The 21,202-nt window shown below is 52.9% G+C and overlaps 1 long non-coding RNA gene across 1 annotated transcript; it reads left to right on the forward strand.

Moving 5' to 3' along the window:
• Positions 1 to 1,846: 1,846 nt before the first annotated feature.
• LOC119533165 lies at positions 1,847 to 12,252 on the forward strand. Its single transcript, XR_005216601.1, has 3 exons — positions 1,847 to 2,024; positions 2,715 to 2,903; positions 10,243 to 12,252. It is a non-coding gene; the product is annotated as an uncharacterized LOC119533165 (long non-coding RNA).
• The last annotated feature ends 8,950 nt before the right edge of the window (positions 12,253 to 21,202 follow it).

Below are 21,202 nucleotides of genomic sequence, written 5' to 3' on the forward strand. Positions count from 1 at the left end.
AACAGGACCTTTTGATGAGGCTACTTCAGTTAAGGTGTGACCCACCTCAGTCAGGATGGGTCTTAATCCTATTACTGGAGTCCTATATAAGCAAAATGAAATTCAAACATAGAATGCAACAGATGGAGCAGCCAAAAGCTGAACATCAATAGAACCTGGAACAGAAGGGAGAGCCCAGGAGATGCCGCCATGTGCATTGCCATTTGATAAACTGGAAACCAAGGATTGCCTGCAGCCAGCCTCAGAACGCCACAGTCTTCAGGAAGACAGCATCATCTTGATTTGGATTTCTTTTAGCCTCAAAACCTTAAGGTAATAAATTCCTGTTGTTTTAGTCACCCATTTCATGGTATTTGCTTGAGCAACCTAGAAAACTAAAACAACTGATTTCATGCTCTGCCGTTACCATCTTGAAATTCTTCATGCGTTTTGAACAAAAGGCTCTGCTTTTTCACCTTGCACTGGGTGCCACTGGTTATGAGGCTGGTCCTGGTCCTAGGGCTCTGGGTGCATGTCTGTTGTTCACCTTTTGTGCCTGCCCTATAGAAGCGAGAGGTGAATGGCTGGGCCGGCGGAGGGAAGAGAGGCAGCCTGTGGCTTTGTCCTTCCAGAGGTCAGGAACAGAGGCAGGACCTGCCATGTTGAGTAAAGCCTGCTGGGCATGGAGTCAGACAACCCGGGTTTGCATCCTAATCCTGCCACCGGCTGGCTGTGTGCTCTTGAGCAGGTGCTTGTCATCTCTGAGCCCATCTCCTCACCTGCAGGTAGGGATGGTGTACCCACACCACAGGGCAGCAGGAGGGTGAGGATGACATAATGGGTGGAAAGGGCCTGGTGCTTGCTGTCAACAGGGCAGCTGGGTTGTGACATGCTCCTCCTGAAGGAGATCATGGGGGAAGGGGCATTCCTTCCCACCCCCCCCTCCAAGGAAGCCATCTTCCTTGGCACCATCTTCCAGCAGATGAGCAGCCAGCTCCCCCTTCAAACCGGGCACTATCTTTGGGACATCTGGCCAAGGGCCTTGCCATTTCCAGAGTGAGGAGGGGAGAACAAATTCAGCTCTGGGGCCTGAGTGATCCCGTCCCTCGTGCCCCCAACACACTAGCTTGTGCCCTTGTTTCCTGGGCTCCTGTCTGCACTCATGCAGATCTCACAGCACATTCCTGTGGCTGGACCAGCCTGGCTTGGATAATGGTGCAGTGCCCCTTCTTTCTAGAAGCCTGGAGATTTAGCTATGGGCTGAGGCCCCATGCTCCATTCCCCCATCCACACCCAGTTGTCCCCAGCCTCTTTTTACCCTCAGTTTACCCTGAGCAGGATTAGACCTTTAGCAGCTCAGAGCTGAAAGGCTAAGTTGCACCTCCCCCATCCACCCACATACAAATTCAAAATAAAAACAATCCTAAACCTTAAAATAAGTGTGAGGAAGTCCAACAAAGTTCTGATTTTTCCCATGATGGCTATTTCCTTGCTATTTTGGAAATTCTAAGTATTAGTTCTTAAAAAAACAAACAAACAAAAAAACAAACCCAAATACAAATACTTGGTATTTGTTGCCCTTTTACCACTAGTGCCCCAAGCACATGCTTCATCTGCGTGTTGGGGAACCTGGCCTCATCTGCCCCGTGCCCTGTGCCAGAGCACACCAGAAGCTTGGCCAGCAGGACCAGGGCATTGGGCCACCCTGCCCAGAGGCTTCCCCAGGGGAGAGGGGAGCCCTGGGCCAATCAGCCCTCTCCGGGGAGGTGATGTCAGGAAAGCTCGGAAGGTTCCAGCTTCCGCCCCTGCCGTGGGGGGCCCTCCCCTCCCGGGAGAGCAGCCAGGGCCAGCCCGGGACCTCTTCCAGTCCTCCGGCCGGCCAGGGACAGTTGGGCTGCGTGGGTGCCCAGGCCTGCTGCCTTCACCTCACACCTGCTGGGCGGGTCTCCCAGGCCAGCCTCAGACTGTCCTGTGTTCCTCTGTCAGGGAAGGAGCAAGCAAAGGCTGGAACTTCTTCCACAGACTGGCTTTTCCAGATCCTGCTGGTAAACTCTGGGAAGGAGAGGGTAGGAGCTGGTGGTGGGAGGACAAAGAAGGCAGGCAGAAATGTATGGAGGAGCAGGGAGATCAGGCTCCCTTAGCACACTCCAGGAGTGTCCCAGGAAAGAGGCTGGTAGAGGAGCATCCTGGAAAATTCTAGGTGGAGCATTTCATTTTACAGGGAGAAAAATGGCCCAGAAAAGAGCAAGTACTTTTCACAAGGTCACCAGCAAGCAAGTGTCCCATGGAAGGGAGCTTTCTGTCCCTGGTTCTTATTCCTCCCTTTCCCCACCCCGAGTCAGAGCGCGTGGACCTGTAGTGACGCACGAGGACAGCCCTGCCCATTCCTCTCCAACGCTAGCAGATCCCACTCCTCCTGGAGCACTCAGCAGTCAAGGCCGGCCCTGCCCACACGCTTGCCCATTCATCATATCCCCCTTTCGTCTCTCCAGGGCCTGCCTCTCCAAGGGGATGGACATTTATTGAGTGTCCAGCATGGTGCATACTTCCTGCCATTTATTCCTCTTGTTAATAAAGCAAAGCCAGGAGGTGAGATGTTTTTTGAACAAAATTTCACATTCCAGGAAGAGAAGGAAAGGAGTTAGAACATGCCAAGCCCTTTACATGTTCCACTTTCCATAGATGATTTCTAAGCATTGTGATGCTTTTAAAACATATGAATCCTTCCATTCTAGAGATGAGACCTTAGGTCTGAGAAACTTGAGCAGCTTTTTCAGGGTCTCAGTACAGCAGAGCCACGGTTGGAACCTGAGTCTTCTGAACAGTCCCTGGCTCCTGCCACACCACGGTGTCAACACCTGAGCTCTGGGTGCATGGCAGGCCTGCAGCAGGCCCTCTTGTCTACTCCTCACAGCACCTGTGAGGTAAGTACTCCTGCCCCCCCACTTTACAGAGAAAGGAACTGAGTCCCAGGGAGGTTACGGGACTGTGTCACCCAGCAAGCAAGAAGTGACACTTGGATTTGAACTCAGGGCCTTCTGCAGCAGGGTGCTTAATCATGGCCTGTCTGGACCCTGGGAACACCCTCTTCCAGGCCCAGGCCCACCTCCCACCTCCTGCCTTTTCTGCCCAGCCTTCTCTGTCCCTCTGAGCCCCTCATCCTTGTGACATGCAGTCCTGGGCAGTGGGTTTCAGGCCAGCTGGCCTGGTGTCTCCTAGGGGTGGGGGTGTGAGTGGGGGGGCAGGGGCTGTGTGTTTTCTGAAGCTCCCCGGGGCACAGTCAACAAAGACCCTGACTGACAGCCACTTTGGTTAAAGGTTTAGGGATGGAGGAAGTGAGGATATGAGCTGAGAACGGAGTTCAAGATTCATGTCTTTCTCCTCGCTTGCCTTTTTTGAGGTTTTAATTCTGTCCTCCATTACTCGGGGGGGATTAAGGTTGCATGTTTCCTTCCTAAGCAAGTACTCCCCAAGAAAAAGCCATAAAATGAGGCCATTCTGGGTCTGATTCGTAGATCTTGATACTATAATTTTGGTTCTGCCCCACTGGTCAGAAGGGTTGTTTGAAAGGAATTCATTCAGGTTTTGAGATTGGACCGAAGCAGGTTTAAATTTCACCTGTGCTAATGACTAATTGTGACCTTAGGCAAGTCTCTCTGAGCCTTGAATTTCTCTTCTGTAAAATAGGAAGATAGCGTCTCTCTTCTGATGCATTATTAAGGAGATCAAATGAGGCAATAGGTTATTTGTCACATGTAAAGTGATTTAGAGTTTTCAATAATGATATCCTAAAACTATTACATTCCAAAAGGAAGAAGTCAGTTTGAGGGTTAATGAGAGTGGTGGGGGAGTGATGGGCTGGAGGCAGGGTGGCAGTTGGTAAAGCGGATTTTTCCCAGAACCCTGAGACTTTTGAGGGCTGTCCGGGAGGGGCGGTGCAGATGGGCCAGGTATTTGCTTTACCTGTGCCCTGTCCTCTGTGCCCTGGGGTTCCTGAGAAACTGGCTTTGCCTGGGCTGCTGAGGCAGCAACAGGTGCTCACGTGGCCCCAGGAAGGAATGTTCCGATTCACCCTCCCAGAGTGCAGGGCCCCAGGGCTGGTTGCTAGACTGGAATGGTGGCATTCTCTTCCCAGCTGATCGCACCCTGGGCTCCTCGCAAAAGGTGGGGCTCCCTGACCTTGGCTGGAAAGCTGGCAGGCTGGACCGAGAGGGGTCTGGTTTCTGATCAGCCCGAGTGGCTGCGGGAAGATGGGAGGCTGGAGGAAGCTATGTAAGGAAACGTCACCTGAAAGGAGTCCAGGGCCCCTGGTTACAGGAGGAGGGGGCTACTGCAGGCTGAGGCAGTCTCCCGGGTATGTGACCATTCCTCTGGTTCCCAGCAAAGCATGCACAAAAGAGAATTTGGAATAGATACCAATCTGGTCCAGGCAGGCCATCAAAACCTGAAACTGTCCCTGCCAAACAGGAACTTCCTGTCCCTTCAGTTGAGCAGACTCCTGGGTTAGGGGAGAGATAGGAGAAGATGTAATCAGGGTTTCAGAGTCAGGAAGCACGGATTGTCCTTGCTTTGTTGGATCATTTGGCCAATTATCATTTAATGAGAATTGGGAATGTGGTCATAAATAAGACAAAGTCCTTGTTGTTTAGGTGCTCACAGTCTAGAGGGGGGGAAGAGTTCCAGAAAACATGCAACTTTGTCACAGATGGGCAACTACTTTAGCTTGGGCAACTTGGCCAGGGTTTTGATGATGGAATAGGAGTTCAGTGAGCAGGGAAAAGAAAATCCCAGGCCTCACTCTTCTTTTTGATGGTTTAAGATAAGAAACTGCCCCCACACACAATTCATGCATGCTGCGGAAATGCTCTAAAGTCACGGGAGAACATGACTCAGGAATGAGGCCATTGTGGGTCTGATTCGTAGATCTTGATACTATAATTTTGGTTCTGCCCCACTGGTCAGACCTCTAGCTCTTCCCTGGGCTTAACTGGAAGAAAACTTGGCCCAAATCACATTTCTCTCTTCCTGGGTGAGTCACAGAGATGGAGGAAGGACATATTAGGGGTGCTGTCAGTACATGGATTTGAAGCCCCTGCCCCCTCTCCCATCCTTAGCAGGCAGAGAGCGTTCACCACGCTCACCAAGGCCTGCATTCTGACTACTTGCCCCTTGCATCTGCCTGCTTCCCTGCAGTTTCCAGCCCTCTGGTTGCCCTGACCATACCCACTAGGCACCCTTCTCTCTCTTAACCTTCAGGTTCTCTGATCCACCTGAGGCCTGGACCTTCCATTTTCTGGACCTCTGACCTGGATCTGTGGCTCAGGATCCAGACTTCCACACGGCCGTCTCCAGTCGGTCCCTAGGTCCTGACCTTGCACAGCGTGGTTGACTCTGTAGCCCTCTTAGGGACTCACAGATAAGCCCTGTTGGGCAGCCAAGGCTCACGGGCTCAGGTCAGCTGTGTGCCCACAAGGAACGTGGTGGAGCCTGTGTTCACCCATGGACCATGTGGACCAACTGCTGGGACACTGGGGCTGTTTCCAACCCCAGCCCCTTGTTGCCTAAACAGCCACGTATGGAATTGGTCTCAACTGAATCTATTTATCTGCATTATTTTTGGGGGAAGAATTAAAAGCATGCCAAATTAACACATTATCTCTTTTCAAGTTGTAGTTTCCCCAGTTGTTATTCTAGGCACAGGGGATTCTGCTGGTAGCAAAAGGAAGTTCCTGCCCTCATGGGGTTTACATTCTGGTGGGGGTAGACCAACAACAAACAAATATATATGTCAGGTGGTTGTAAGTGCTGTGAAGACTGATAAAGCAGGTTATGGGCTGGGGGTACAGGGATTGACAGGATGGCGAGAGTGTTATTATTTTCTACAGGTGGTCCTGGCAGGCCTTGCAGGTGGGTGAGATCAGAGGAGACACCTGATCATATTTGAAGGAAGAGTGTTCCAGGCAGAAGGAACAGCACATGCCAAGGCCCTGAGTCAGGACTAGGCTGTTTTGATGAACAGCAGGGAGGGCCAGAGTTGCCAGAGTGGAATGAGTAAAAGGGAGAAGATGGAATTGAGAGGGCTGACTGGTCCACAGAAGGTATGTGCACGGAAGCCAGCCTCCCACCCCTACCCTACCCCCCACCTCATGCACCTGCTGGAAAGAAATGGCTCAGTACCTACCACAGCAGGCCTGTCCAGGGGGCTGAAGACCAGTAGGTGACATCATCATAATCATACTGCACGGCACTCACCTCTTTAATCCGTCTGCCTTCCCCGGCCTCTGCAGCTAAGTAGTGACTCTTTGAAAGAAGGGCTGACATTTAATCTTTGGGTCTCCAGCTCTGTACATGGCCCAAATGCCATTTGCAGGTTTCTGCCCCCGCCTTCCCCCCCTCCTCCACCACCACCAGAAGGACTTGTGTAGCACTGAGTCCCCAGTGCCTGAACAGTGCCTGGAAAAGCGGAGAACTTTGGTTGATTGATGGCCTGGAGGATCGAATGCATGATCAGAGGCCTGGGCTGGAGGTTGGGGTGCAGGCTGGGGGCAGGAGCACATCCTAGAAGGGTGACAGGATGTGATCTCTAGTTTCAGCCCGTGGGGTTGATTCAGTGGCTTTGTGTCGGTCTCCTACAGGAAAATAACTGCAAACATAAATATCGTTATCAGCCAGTGTTCTACATTAAAACATTTACTCCTCATAAAAGCCCTATGAGATGGGTACTGTTATCACCCTCGTTTTCAGGCCAAGGTTCTGAAGCACAGAGAGGTTAAATGTCTAAGCCAAGGCCACACAACTAATAATTGGCTGGTGCCAGGATGTAAACCAGAGAGTCCCTGCTCATATCTTTACCCCATACCTCATCCCCTGGGTCTTTAACTGGTGTGTTCATGTCTCCCGGAATCCCTGGGGTGAGTCAGAGGGTTTTTGAGATTCATCTTCCAGGAAGGTCAATATTAAGCTTTCAGAAAAAAAGTTGACGTATTTAATTTTAATTAATCTAGGAGATTTTTAATACTGCAGTGACATACATTATAGTGAATAATACCAATGCCAGGTGAATTTTTAAGGTAAAAAAGAAAAACGCCACCCTTGTGGTGGTTTGTGGGTTTTCTGCTCCAGACCCCCCCACCCTGGTCCACTGTGCACTTGTCACTCTCCTTTGCCGTTTTGGGTACATTGACTGTGACGTCCCCTCATCCTGGGGCGAGAAAAGCATGCAGCGTGCACACGCAGTCCCCAGTCACTGGGACTGCCTGGATGAAAGTGAGTTAGGGTCTGCACTGCTGCTCTGATTATCCGGTTCTGTGGGCCTGGGGAGGGGCCCGAGTGGGCCATGCAGGGGGTGGGCTGGGCCTCAGCTCTCCCAGGGAGCATTCACAGGGGTTGGTTTCCGAGCCTGTGGGATGGTATAAAGGAAGGGCTAGTCCCACCTTGCACTGCCAAGACCACAAAGCAGGGACGAGAGGGGCACTTTCTCAGCTTCTGTACCCTTAAATACCCAGCCAGCCCTGCATCGGATTTGCAGAGCACATCCTTAGAGGCTCCTTCCTGCAGGATGGGAGGCACGTTCTGTGGCCTCTGCTTTCAGTGTGTCTGGGTATGTCAAGCCCAGGGAGAAGTGTCCTCATGGCCACGTGCCACAGAATCGGTTCTCCTGGGCAGGCAATGCCCACGGGATTTTTAAAGGCGGAGCAGGATGAATGTAAGCTGACACTTCCACCCACTATTGACAAAGAGCTGACGTGCCTCAGCAGAGGACAGGCCTGGTAATTAATGTGCCAGTGTCTTCATTGACAAAGCATAAAAGCAAACACACAACCCAAGGGAGTGAGTCAAGCAGAGAGACAGCGGCGGGGGAAGGGAAAGGGCAAGGGTGTGTGGTGTGTGTCTGGGGGGATTGGAAGGGCGCAGGCAGGGTGAGTGGAGAGAGAGAGAGACTGAGCAGAACTGCATGTGCATCTGTGAGGAAATGCACGTGTGAGAGAGAAAGAAATGGTGAGAATGTGAGCGGGGATCGCAGGGGTGAGGGGAAACGTGTGCTTGACTGACAGAGGAGAGAGGGAGAGGTGGAAGGGAGGGAGACAGGCAGAGGCGGCGGGCAAGCCTCTCTTATCCGTCCCTCGGCCCCAGGGCTTCTGGAAAGCCCTGCAGTTTGGAGTGAGGGACATGCAGGAGAGGGGAGATTTCATTTCCTTTCCCTTTGTGTGATATTTTCGTGTTCGAAATGTAAGACTGGAGCTATAAATAATCTAGTCACAGCTGCAGCATCCTGGAGATCGATGGTGCATGCCAACACCAGCCAGCTTCGGGCTGGGGTGCGGGCTTGCCTTGCAAAGCCACGATGCAAAGCTGACGCTCCCCCATTTACCCCCCGCTGCCACCTCTGCCCCAGCCAGCCCCTACGTGCCCCATCCTGTCCTGACCCACAGCTCCCAGAGAAGAGAAAAGCACACTGGGCTTAGAGCCTGTTTCTTGTTCCCAGCAGCCTGGGGCTGGTGAAGGCTGTCATGGCAGGAGTTCCAAGTGGGTAGCTCGGGAAGGTCAGGGGGACCTGTGGGGCAGAGGTAGGGGTGGGCAGAAGGTAGTTGTGCCTGGGAGGGCCCATGGGCGGTTCAGACACCCAGGTTTGAGCTTCGTGATGTCCCCTGGAGGGCAGGGCAGGGACCCCTACCCCCACCCCCCCACACCTTTGTCCCCCATTTCTGTTCTCACCTGTGGGCTGGGACCTTGTTCTCCTTGTTCTGTACCTCATCAGCAGAGACCGCTAAGCTGTGCTTGGTGCAAGGCTTTGTGTGGGGTCTGGGGTTCCCGCCATCCTGGGAAAGGGGTGCATACCCTTTTTACCTAGGGAGGTTTTGCACAGCCAGGAGGGTTTTTTTCCCCAGAGAACTGGGGCTGCCTGCTGGGAAGGTGATGCCCCAGGGCAGGGGCAGCATGGGGGGGGGGGGGCAGTGAGAGAGGGAGGGGGCATCCGGGTCTCAGCTCTCCCCTGATCACCTCTTGTTGTCTATTTCCAACCCGGTTGGGACAGTCGAAGGAGGCATTTGGGAGTTCTAGGAGAGCTGGAGGAAGAGGAGGGAGCTTAGGGGCTTCAGGGAAGGGAGTTGGTTCAAGACTGGCCCTCCCTAAAGGCTGTCTGCAGCTTGCGGGCAGGGACTGGGTCTTTTTGTTCATTTCCTCCAGAAAGCCTTTCTCACCCTTGGCTCTGGATCTGTGCCACTGTCATATGCTGGGGCTCCCTGCAGTTTCTACTTCCTTCTCTGTGTCCCCCTGCAAGCCCTTAGGCTTCCTGAGGGCAGGGAGCATGCCTGGCTTGCTCTCACTGTTTCCCCTGGTGACCATGCATGCTCCTGGTACCCGGTGCTGTACCTCAATATCTGCACAACTGTCGGACCTGGATGCTGACGTCTGCATGTCCCCACGTGGGCTGGAGCCCAAGGAGGTGCCTGCGGAGAGGGTGGGGTCAAGTCTGGATCTCTGGTCCCCTTCCGCCAGCCCCCTGGGGCTGAGAATCTCCTAGTCTCCCTGCCCTCTCTGGCAACCCCTGGGGCTTGGGGCCCTGTTACCTCAGTCACTGTCCTATCACCTTGGCAGTTCCCGTTTTGCTTTTCTTCTAATTCCCTGAGCAAATATTGAATATCCAGAGAGACAACTGAATCCGGGGGTCTGAGTGGGGATGGAGGTGGTAACTCAGCTGACTTCTTTTCGGGACTGCTCAGCCAGGATAAACACCCTTCAAATTCAGGCCTTGAGTGGAAGGAGGCGGCTGAGGGGGTAGGGGTGGTCCCTGCTGAGGCTGGGTGGGGTGGGGCCCTTCCTTCAGGGATTCCTCCAGTGTAGGGTGGCTGACTGGGACCTTCTAGAGCCTTCCACAACACAGACTGACTGTGGCAGTCTTTTTCTTGGGGCTGGGGCAGTTTGTCCTTCTTTGGCTTCCAAATGCAAAGCACTCATTGTCGTGGGATTGCATGCCTGGGAGTGGGAGGCTCACAGTAGGATTCACTCCTGCAGGGCGTCCTAGAGGCAGCTCAGCTGAAAACACAAATGACCTCAGAGCAGGTTGCCTCATTTCTGGATGGTAGAGCCCCGGTATTCAGAAGGGAAGCTGGAAGACTTAGATGCATCCTCCCTGGCGGCGACCCTGGTGCATGCTCAGGGGACCACCCACCGCTGTATGCACCATCTGCCTGTCTCTTGTGGTTGCACCAGTCAGGCTTCTTGTCGCAAGCAACAAAAATGGACTCTGGTGCTCTTTTGCAGAGAAGGACTATATTGGAAAGATTGGAGCTCAGAGACCCAGCTCGGAAAACGGGCAGGAACCGAGGAATGCTGGCCCCGCTCCTCTGCCATCCACGGATTCCACCACAGCTAGGCTCTTGGCCTCAGCCCACACTTCTGCCAGGAAGAATTTCTCAACTGGCCTGAGCATTTGGGCTACTGCCTTGAAGTAGAGTCCCAAGTGAGCATTTCTGAGTAGCTGAATCTAGGCTTACTTTAGTTTCCTAGCTGCTAAAACAAATACCCCCAAACAGGAATTTATCGGCACATGATTTCGGAGGCTAGAAGGCTTGCTTCCTCCCATGGCCAGTATCTTCTGACTGATGGGCAGACTGTGAGGTTCCTTGGCTTTTCTGTTAGGTGGTAATGCACATGGTGGCATCTTCTTTCTCTTCATAGTTCTGTTGGCTTCCAGTTTCTGGCTGCAACCCGTGGCTTCTCCTCTCTGTCCAGTTTCCTTTCTGTATAAGGACTTCAGCCATATTGGATTAAGGCCCACTCTTATTCGGTTTGGGCACATTTTAATAACGTTTTCAAACATCCTATTTACCAATGGATTTACAGCCACTGGACCAGGGGTTGGGACCTCAACATACCTTTCTGGGGGGACGTGATTCAATCACCAACAAGGCCATATGTTCACTGTTTGGCTGCCAGCAAGCAGGGAGAGACAACATTCTGAGGTTTGATTTCTATAGTGAAATGCAGGGTCTTCTCCCACAAAAGCGCCTCAAGAAGGGACCCTCCATAAACTGGAAAAAAAGCATTCTGTATCATCTTCTAACTTTGCCCTACAGATCTCCATCCTTCTCTCCTCCCCCACTCTGAACCCCTGGAGGTTGGCCTGCATGGGCCACACAGGCAGAAATCCTGTGCTCTTGGGCTCCCAGTTGTGTTTGTCCAAGGGGAGGCACCATTGGAGGAGAGAGATTGAGGCTTTCCTCCTCCTGATTGCTTTCCTTTGCAGCTATGGCTCTCTCCAGCTTCCAGTAACCTCAGCTCCCTGCCCCACCAGTTTCTTCACCATTCCTTATTGATTTCCCCAAATCCTACCCATCCTTCATAAATAGTCCTTTCTTGAAAGGCTCCTCAATTGCTCTGTTTGAGCATGACACCTGTTCCTGCTGGGCTCTCCCCTCCAACTGATAAATGGTGTTCAAAGATGGGAAGGCAACAGAGGACCAACGAATGCCCGTGATGCAGTGGAAGCAAGCAGCATTGTAAAACAGCAAGAGCAAGGACATTGGAGCCAGACCTATGAGGATTTGTATTCCCAGCTCCACGATGACCGCTTGCATGAATGTGGTCAAGTTACTTAACCATGCTGAGCTTTCATTCCTCATCTGAGACATAAAAATAAGTTCTTAATTCATGGATTTGTTTCAAGGACTGAATGAGATAGATTTATTAAGCATTTGGCACTTAGGAGACCAGTAATGGCAAAAAGGATTCACCTTATATGCCAGCTCAATTTACCGGTAGTGGGTTGGGGTTGAGAATTCTGACTCATCTTCCTAGCCTGGCGGTGATAGGTGTGCTCATGAGTGATTAGTGATGCCTGTCATGCTGTGGCCTGGGACCTGGCAGCAGGCCGTGCTTGCCTTCTCTGGAGTGGACACTCAACTAAGTGACAGCTACCGGTTTTCATATTCCTGGGTGCTTGCATAGGATTCTGTTGGGGTCAGAATGGTCAGGATCCCGTTCAACCCATGCGCATTCTCAGGGGTGCTGCCCAGGTCCGGGATTACTGAGCCCCTCTTCCGGCACAGCGCAGACTTCTCAGCAATGCTGCTGCCCCACTGGCCCGTTCCTTAATCAGCAAAATGCTTCAGCCCTGTCTAGGTTGTTTCAGGTCTTCTTTCCCTTGGGACCCTCTCTTGCCCTTTTCAGTCCCTGAATATCCAGCTTGATCCTTCCTGTCAGCACAGACACACACACTCACACACACACCCAGACACATACACACACCCATGCACACACACATGCAAACACACAGCCTTGAACACACTCCATACACACACTCACACCCACTTAGACACATACACCCATGCACACACACTCACACACTCATGCATATGCACATGCACACTCCAGACACACACATACACACACCCATGTACACACACACGCCCACACTCACATGCACACACTCCATTCACACACACACATATACACATGCACACTCCATACACTCCCACTCCCACACACACACACACACACATTCATGCATGCACACACAGACAGATGCATGTACGCATGCACACTCACAGTCACTCCCATGTTTGCCACCCTCTCCCCATGGTAGGTTTTGGGCATTATATATATTAACTTGAATTTCCTCATCGCTTCACTCCTCAAATGTCTTCCATAATCTCCTTCTCAGGCTCCAACATTGTTACAGCAATCTACACCAAAGCTGGTTGCAGGTGAGAAAGAGGGAGAAGAGAAATCATGGCCCAAGGCGTCCTGGGATGCTAACCAGAGCCTTAGTGATTAGGGATCATAAGGGGCCCCTGGAGTAACAAAGAAGATGGGGAGGGAGTAGAGAATCCATTCCAGAAATGAGCTCCTTTCTAGGAGGGTTTCCCTCGGGAGCAGCGCTCATTTAATCATTTATTCAAAAAGTATTTACTGAGCACTTGCTGTGTGCCAGGCAGTAGCGCACAAAGCAATCCTACTCTCTGCTCTGAAGGAGAAACAGAGTAGAGCCCAGCAGGTTCTGGGCACTGTGGGACGTACATGATGGAGGTGAGCACATGGAAGGAACCTCTAACGGGGGTGGGATGGTGGAACAATCAGGGCACACTTTCCTGAGGAAGTGGCTCCCAAGCAGAGTCTGGAAGGGCAGCTCTGGGAGCAGCAGATGCAGAGCTGAAGATGTGTGCTTGAAGAGCAACTGGTTGCTGGCAGGTCCTGGCGGCTGGGTCTCAGCGCTGGAAGGGAGGAGGTGCTGGAGAGGAGCTGGCTGGAGGAGGGATGGAGGGAGCCCCGGTCGCCGGTTGGGAGGGGTCCGGATTTTCCCGAAGTACCCCCATTCACCCCCAGCCTGTCCCGAAAGGAAACCTTCCTCATCCCTCCCCTCCCCTGAGCTGCAGGATTTCCTAAGGCTCGAGGGGCAGACGCTCCACCCCCACCCCTCCTGCCCTGTGAGTCATTCTGAGCTGAAGCCAGAACTGATTAATGCTGGCGGCGCAGGGCTTGGACTACTAGAGACAGGCGGGTGGGCAGGTGGGTGGCGGTGGCTGAGCGAGGAGGGACTGCAGAGCAGGCCACCCCTGACCTGCTGAATGATGGCTTTAATGCAGTCTCGCTAATAACTGGCTGGCCCGACCATCAGGTGCAATTTAGAGTAAAGCCGGCATTCAGGCATTTTTCTTTTTCCAATGACTAAGTCGATTTGCAATTACCTCCTCTTCTCATAACCCCTTTCCCCAGCCACCCTCCTCTGCAGACCTGTTTCCCTTTGGAAAATAGGAAACGGCGTGTCTGTGTAGGAAGAGTGTCCCTGTGTTCAGTTACATGTGTGCATGCACATGGGCGTGAAAGTATCTCTGTGTACATGTAAGGAGGCACAGCAATGGTGTCATGTATGGGGATGCCTGTGCATGAGGCTGTGTGAGCCTCTGGGTGTACGAGTATGAATGTGGGGAAACATGGATGCCTGTATGTGCACATGTGTGCCTGAGAGTCTCTAGGTGTTTAGAGTGTGGGGGACCCTGAGGCATGCATGTCTGTTTGCAGTGAGTGGGCACGTGACTCTGTGAAACTGTGTCCACCTGATTGCTTTTGCAGGAGAGAAGTTGTTGAACTGGGATATTTATGTTAACCAAAGCAATAAAAGACTCACTGTCTACCTGCTTCCCCTCTTGCTCTTGTGTAATCCATTCTCCACCCAGCAACCAGAGTGAGCCTTTAAAAATGCAAATCAGATCATGTCACTCCTGGGCTGAAAAAAAAACACTCCCACTGCATTTGGAATCAATCCAAGCTCCTGACCAAGGCCTACAGGATGCCCCCTCAACCTTGTGATGTCATTTCCTCCTGCCCCCCAGGCACCCTGTCTCAGCCTTGTATTTCAACTGTGTCATGGCAACTGCTTCTCCCTCTCCTGGAAGGCTTTGCAGCTAAGCGCTGTCTTGGTTTCGGCCCAACATTCTGACATCATCGGTGAGGACTTCTCTGACCTCTCAGTTTATATTGACTCCCCTCGTCCCTGTCCATCCCATCACTCTGACTGATTTCCTCCCCAGCAACTGGGGAGTTGGGTCCAAAGCCGGAGCCATCAGACCATGATGCAGACCTGACAAGATCTCCGCCAGCTCAGTGGGGTGCTCCAGAGCAAAGATTGCCCTAGAGAGGCCTCCTGAGTTGGGTGAAAATGCCTCAGCCCTGTACCACAGTCTGGCCCAGTCATGGGCTGGGGCCATCAACTCAAAGGCCGAAGGCGTCCGGCATGCCTACCGGTCCTGGCAGCTGGGCAAAGAGCCCTTTCTCGCTGGAGATCTAAGCAGTGCTCCCCTGCGGTTGCCACAGTCATTGTTTTCTCATTTGTTGTCCAGTTGACCATAAGCTCCATCGGGGCAACCTCAGGGCCTAGAAGAGTGCCAGGAGCATAAAAGGAACTTGATAAATATTGGTGGGTGCTGGCTGAATGAAAGAAACCAATGAAGGACATTTAGGGATCCCCTTTGTTAACAGATTTTCCAGCCTTTTTCAGCTGAGGGGCCGGGTGGAAGCTTCCTGATCTCTGTGGTTCTTCTGCCAACCCTGCTTCCCCCCACCCCAACTTCCTTCTAGCCCACTGACCTTCTGGAAAGAATTTCTCAAACAAATGATAGCTTTGATCTGCTCTGTAAACTCTATTCTGGCATAAGGTATGTACCCAGACACCCAACCAAAGAGAAGGAAAATAAAGACTGGAGAGAGAAGAAAATCCTGGGTAACTCTAGCAGCTCCTCCAACCAAGCTTAATCTTGCCTCCTTGTGTCCACTGAAGCAAGAGAAAAAAACTTCCCTTTCCACCCTCTATGGAGAGTGGGATCCTGGAGCACTGACTTGAGGGGACCCCATAGACTGCACCCCACTTCCACTTCCCAGAACTTAAGTAGAGCCAATAAGTCTGGAAAGATTAGGGCATCTCCACCCACATGAATAGTCCCAATTAAAAACACAAAATAAGTGCGAGGGAGTCCTTTGACATTTTGGCGTTCCCCCTGATGAATACTTTGGGATTTTTTTTTATTTTTTGAAATATCAGATATGAAAATCTTTAACTTTTTCCTCCTCCTTTTCTGGTTTCTGACGCGTGAGTTGGGTCTGTGTGTTGCTCTTCTCTGCAGGCAGCCCCCCACGCCCACCCACCCAGCAGGCCCTCCTGCCCACCCCCACCCCAGGCCTGCGGTGTGCTGAGGCTGAGGGGTGGTTCCAGGGTTGGCCATCCATGAAGACAGGCCTGGTGGTGGGGTGGAGAGCTGAGTTCTTTTTCTCCAAGGTTGGTGGGCTTGCTTCTTGCTGCCAGGGCACACCAGCTTAGGGGCTAACTCCGGACAAGATGAGCAGGGAGGAGGGACAGCAGAGTCCTGGGTGGGTATTGAGAAGGGGGCTTTCTCCTTGGCTAGAGTGGCCCAGCTTGGAAAATTAAACTTGAATCAAATCAACAGATAGCTACCAACATCCTATTGTAGGCCACACACAAGTTGGACTGAAGCAGGAGGCCAGGTCTGGGGTCTCATCATCCTGCAACTTGGGGCTCTTTGGCCCTGGGGGTAGCTCAGATAGTGGAAAGGACCGGGCACGTGCTCACCTTGGTGCTGCCCACAGCTCAGGTACACCACCTCCTGTAAGTGTCGAGGGATCACCCCAGGTGGTCAAACTGAAGCCGAGGTCACAGCTAGTGACAGGAAGAGCCAATCTCTCTGACTGGGTCAGTTTGGCGATTTTGCACCATGGTGAGTTCGTGGGGTTCAGAACCTGTGGCTCCTCACTCGTAAGTTCTATTATTAACATTCAGAAGCACCTGGCACCTTCTATGGATGACGTGAAAGGTGAGGGCCCTGGGAGAGGCCTACAATACTGGTGGGGACTTCCAGCCACTGGAATGGAAGCTCTGTGTGCGCAGAGCCTGTCTGGCTCCCACCTATAAGCCTGGGTCACAGCACCTGGCACAGTGCCTGGTGTGTTGCTGACATGCAATGAATGAATGAATGAATAACCTCCTGGTTTCTGCTTTGTCTGGGGAGCTGGGAGCTGGAGGGCCCAGGAGCTCTGGTTCTTCCTGGTGGAAATGCCCCCTGGGCAGTGCCGGTGAGTGTGACGGGGTGAGGGGCCACAGCAGTGCCAGCACCTCAGGGTCTCTGTCCACTCGGGGAACCCCTGCCCTCACCCCTGCCCTGCACCACAGCCCCTGGGGACCGGTGCAGTCCCAGAGGCCACTAGGAGGGTTTTACTTTAGAATGAACATATGGGCCATATATCCTGTGATTCAGAAGATCCTGCTGTGCTGGCCTCCCTCTCTCCAAAAACCTTGCTGTTGCCATGGCAACCAAGGGCCTCCACCAAATTCAAGAGCTTGTTGGAGGGCATCCCATTTAACCCCTTCCTGGAACAGCAGGGCCACAATCATGTCCAGCACATCTGTCCACATGGCCTGGATGTCCCAAAACACTGATGACCAGGCTGAGAGATGGGAGTGCAGGGGCCACCAGAGAGAAGCAGGGTGGCACTGTGGGCAGAAGCTGGGGATTTGGGGGTCAGAGGGTGGGGTTGAATCCTTGGGTCAGCCGTGAACTTGGATATATTGGTAAACCTTTTGAGCCTCTGTTTGCTCTCCTGTAATATGGGGTAACAGCGTGTCCGCTCATAGGGTCATGGAAAGGGTTGGACGGGCAGTAACACCCGCGGAATACTTGACACAGAGCCAGCAGGCCGCTCACGCTAGCTGTGATCATCGTTTTACACTTTGGGCTGGGCTGGTGCTCGCCAGCCTGTTACTGTGGGGCCCCAGGGCGCGTGAGGAGAAGGGCACAGGCAGTCACACTCACACAAAGCAGAGAGTCATCAGGAAGGAAGGAAGCCCTCCGAGCCACGGCGAAGGCGCTAGGAAATCCCCATTACATAGCCCGTTCATTCCACCTTGAACTTGTACCTCTCCAGGCCCTGCTGGGCTCTGGGACTCCCAAGAGTGAGAGGTTTGACCAGAAGCCAAGATGAGCAAGGGGAGAAGGGGGTGGGTCTGTGTGGACAGACAGTGGGTCTGAATGAAGAAGGGGGTGAAGGTGGGGAGTGTCTGGGTGTCCTGGACAACAGTCTGGCAGCCTGTGGGTAGGGGGCTGTCCCCTGCCAACAAAAAGCCCCTGAGGGAAGGTGACAGCAGGGAGGCAACCAGACCAGGCAGTATGAATGACCACCATTTATTGAGGGTCAGGCAGGGGCCAGGGTGATAAATGCAAATAAGACCACATTTCTCCCACTCCCCACCCACCATCCGCTGCTTAAGTGATTTGATGGCTTCTCCCTGCTGTCTGCAAAGGACCCAAACCCATGGGTCGTATGACTTACAAGCTCTGTGTGCCCTGGCCCCTGCCCACCTCTCGATTCGGTTCGATTTATACTTCCCACCACTTTGCTCTCTGCTCCCAGCCCCTCTGGATTTTGGGGGGCAAGGGGGAGGTGTTCCTAAATGCATTGTGCTTCCTGCAGCCTCAGGGCTCTTGCACATGCAGGTAACCTCTCCCTGAAAAGCTCACGCTCTCTCTCCCTAGTTCATCCACCGTATTTTATCAGTTGTGAGATATATACTTAAAATTTTTTTATTTTGAAATCTCAGACTGCATCAAAGTTGCGAAAAATAGTACAATTAATTTTCATGTTCCCTTCACTCGGTCTCCCCCATCTATGCCATCTATGCCAGAGAGCACATTTCTTTCGAGGCGTCACTGCCCCACCTTCACTGCCTCCCTACACAAGCCCAGTAGCCCAGCCGGACAGAGGCCACAACTGCTTTGCAGATGGGGAAGCAGACTCTGAGGGTGGGACCTCCGTTTGCGCCTGTGTACTATGGAGGCCTGGACTTGGTGACAAGCGGGTTTCTCAAGCTCTCCAGGCAGTGGTTTGAGGAAGGGTGCCCCCTCCCACTTCACCCTCCCTGCAGCCTCAGGGCCTTCCAGCCTCTTCCCGGGAGGAGGGGTGGGGAGCGCACTTAAAATTCTTCCCATTGAACAGGCTGGGTGTAAACACAATCCTCATTTGTGTTTCAAAGACCCCCATCGATTTACTCTAATCCCGACCGGACACAGGGTTCACTGGGTCTCTGAAAGTCTTGTCCAGGCCGAGGGATGGCCTTTCATGAGATGAGGAAGGCACCTCTGGAGGTGATTTGAGAGGCACTAAAAGGACATCTCCACTTCTAAACAGGTCTTTTGTCCTGGAAATACCCCACGTTATAATAACCACTCACACCTACAAACCTTATTAGGTGTCCGGTGCTCGTTTACTTCTCACAACAACCCTATGAGGTGCGATTTATTATTTCCCCATATTAACAGATAAAGAAACTGAGGCATAAAGAGGTTCAGCGACTTGACCCAGGACAAGATCTGGAATATGAATCTATCAAGTCCAGGTTCACAACCACTGCAAGGCGTTAACGTGGTTGTCCGTCCACTTACCCTTTCTTCTCCTTTGAAAAGTAAACACCCACCAGCTTATTCCTGAAACACCAGTTTGGGGTTGGGGTGAAAGCCGCTCACTTTCTGCCTGTGGATCTTCTCTGAAGGTGTTTTTAGGGCTTTCAGCCTCCACCCAAACCTACTAGCCTGAAACTCTGGCAAAAGGTTGGGCAGAGGTGGAGGAGGCTGGGAAAGGTCCATCAGAAAGGGTAGAAAAGGGCCGTGTCTTCAGCACCGACTGTGCCCGGGCGCTGAGACTGGCGACAGTGATGAACGTATAGGCAGGGATGGCCACGCAGCGGGGGTGGGTGGAGGGTAGGAAGGAGCCGGCTAGCAATCAGGCAGTGCCCACACCTGCCGGGAATGGTCTCAGCCCGGGTCCAGCCTGTCTGCTGGGGTGTATCTGGGGTCTGTTCTCTGAGGGGTGTGATTTAGAGGCTATTCCCTTTGGTAAGTAAAGGGTTAAGAAGGCCTGAGACTCTGCAGGAAGGCAAGCTGCCTGGTAATGCTTGCCCACCTCCTACATCTACTCAAGAGGTCCAGGATGGGGCAGAATCTGGCCCTGGGCAGGAAGGGGTTAAGTCTAGCCTGGCAAGGGGCCAGCTGGAGGGCTCCAGGAGCAGCCCCAGGCCCACTCTGGTCCCTACTGCCTCTCCCCTGTCCCCCCACCGACTCACCACCCAGGGTGGTCCTTGAGCTCACCTACAGACCAGAGGCACAGCTGGGCCCGCCACTGGACCCTCACAGCTGAGAGGGGGCTGCAGGTAACTTCCAACCCCCCTGAGTGCTCAGGCAGGCTGGGGCTCCAGGTGAGGGGGAATGTCAAGGGTGGCATCCTCACCATCCAAGGCCCTGTCTCCAGATGTGGTGGGGAGTGGGCTCCAGTGCCCGAGAATGAGGAAGCCAGTGTGTTCATTAAAGATGGCTTTACCACGAACCCCCAGCCAGAGGACCTGGCACACTGTGCGCCACCACACAGATACACAAATACAGCCACCCGGAACTGAAATATGCACTCACCTGGGGCCTTCTTCCAGGCCTGACCTTGCAGGTGAGCTTGTACAAGCAAACCGCAGGCCCTGCCTTCTTCAGAGGCTGTGCCATGGGCCCCTGTGAACACATCCAAGCCATGTTTACACCTATATTTGCATACCTTCATGTGCATACACACACATACGTATCGCCCAGCCCCCAGACCCACCCAGCAGGCATCCTCCAAAGCAGGCACCTCCAGGTGATAAAAAGAGTCTCATCAACACCCAGTCAACTCTTATGGGGGTGAAGCAGAGGGATGGAGATGCCCCTGAAGAGAAATTGTCTGGTGCTATTCAAATGGAGAGCGACACTTTCCTTTCTTCTCCCACTTCCTCTCCAGACATCCCTCCCATTCTGAAGTCACTGCTATAGTGATGGGAGTGGGTGGTGGTGGTGGCAGCTGGAGAGGTCAGGGGGTGCTGGGAGACAGGGGCTGGCTTATCAGAACCCTGCCTGCCCCCTCCCCACTTCACCTCCCACCCCCAACCCCCGACCCCCAGCCCCCGGCCAGACACACTTTCAGAGAGCTGGTTGAGCTGGGCTGGGCTGTCCAGGACCAAAACTCAGAGTGATAACTCATCCCTGGGGCATCTGAAACTCGCCTCCATGACAATGGTTAACAGGCACGTGCACCTCACATGGCTGAATCCTCAAGAAGGTAATGGGGGGATGTGGGGGGAGGCGAGGAAATGGTAGGATGGGGGGAGGAGGAGGAGCAGAAGGAGGAGGAGTAGAAGGAAGAGGAGGAGGAGGGGGAGGAGGAGGAGGAGTATTAGATGGTAGCTGCAAGATACAGGCTCTGTGGGAGTCCAGGCCTCCATAAGCCCTTCAGGCAGGACTGGGATGTCAGCACAGGTTAAGGGGGTGATTAGAACCCAGGCCCCCAGCCATTTTTTATTTAAAGGGACAACTCCTCCCAGCTCCCTTGCTCCGTACATCACTCTAGGACCCACACTCCTTGTTCCTAACCTGTTTGGGGTCAGAAACCTCTTTGAGGAATTTATAAAAGTTATGGACCCCATCCTGGAAAAATGTTCATACACACAGTCTTTAGCTATTGTTTTGGAGGGTTTACCCCTCCACCCCCAGGCCCACTGTGGACCCCTCCTAATTCTGCATTAGGAACCTCGGCCCAAATGCTGGGTGAAGCAGTGCTTCCTAAGAGTCCACAAGGATGTTTACAGAAAATAAAGATTTCCAGACCCTACCTGGAGGAGGAGTCTGGGACCAGCATTTTAAAT

Source organism: Choloepus didactylus, chromosome 4, assembly GCF_015220235.1.
Source record: "Choloepus didactylus isolate mChoDid1 chromosome 4, mChoDid1.pri, whole genome shotgun sequence".
NCBI lineage: Eukaryota > Metazoa > Chordata > Mammalia > Pilosa > Megalonychidae > Choloepus > Choloepus didactylus.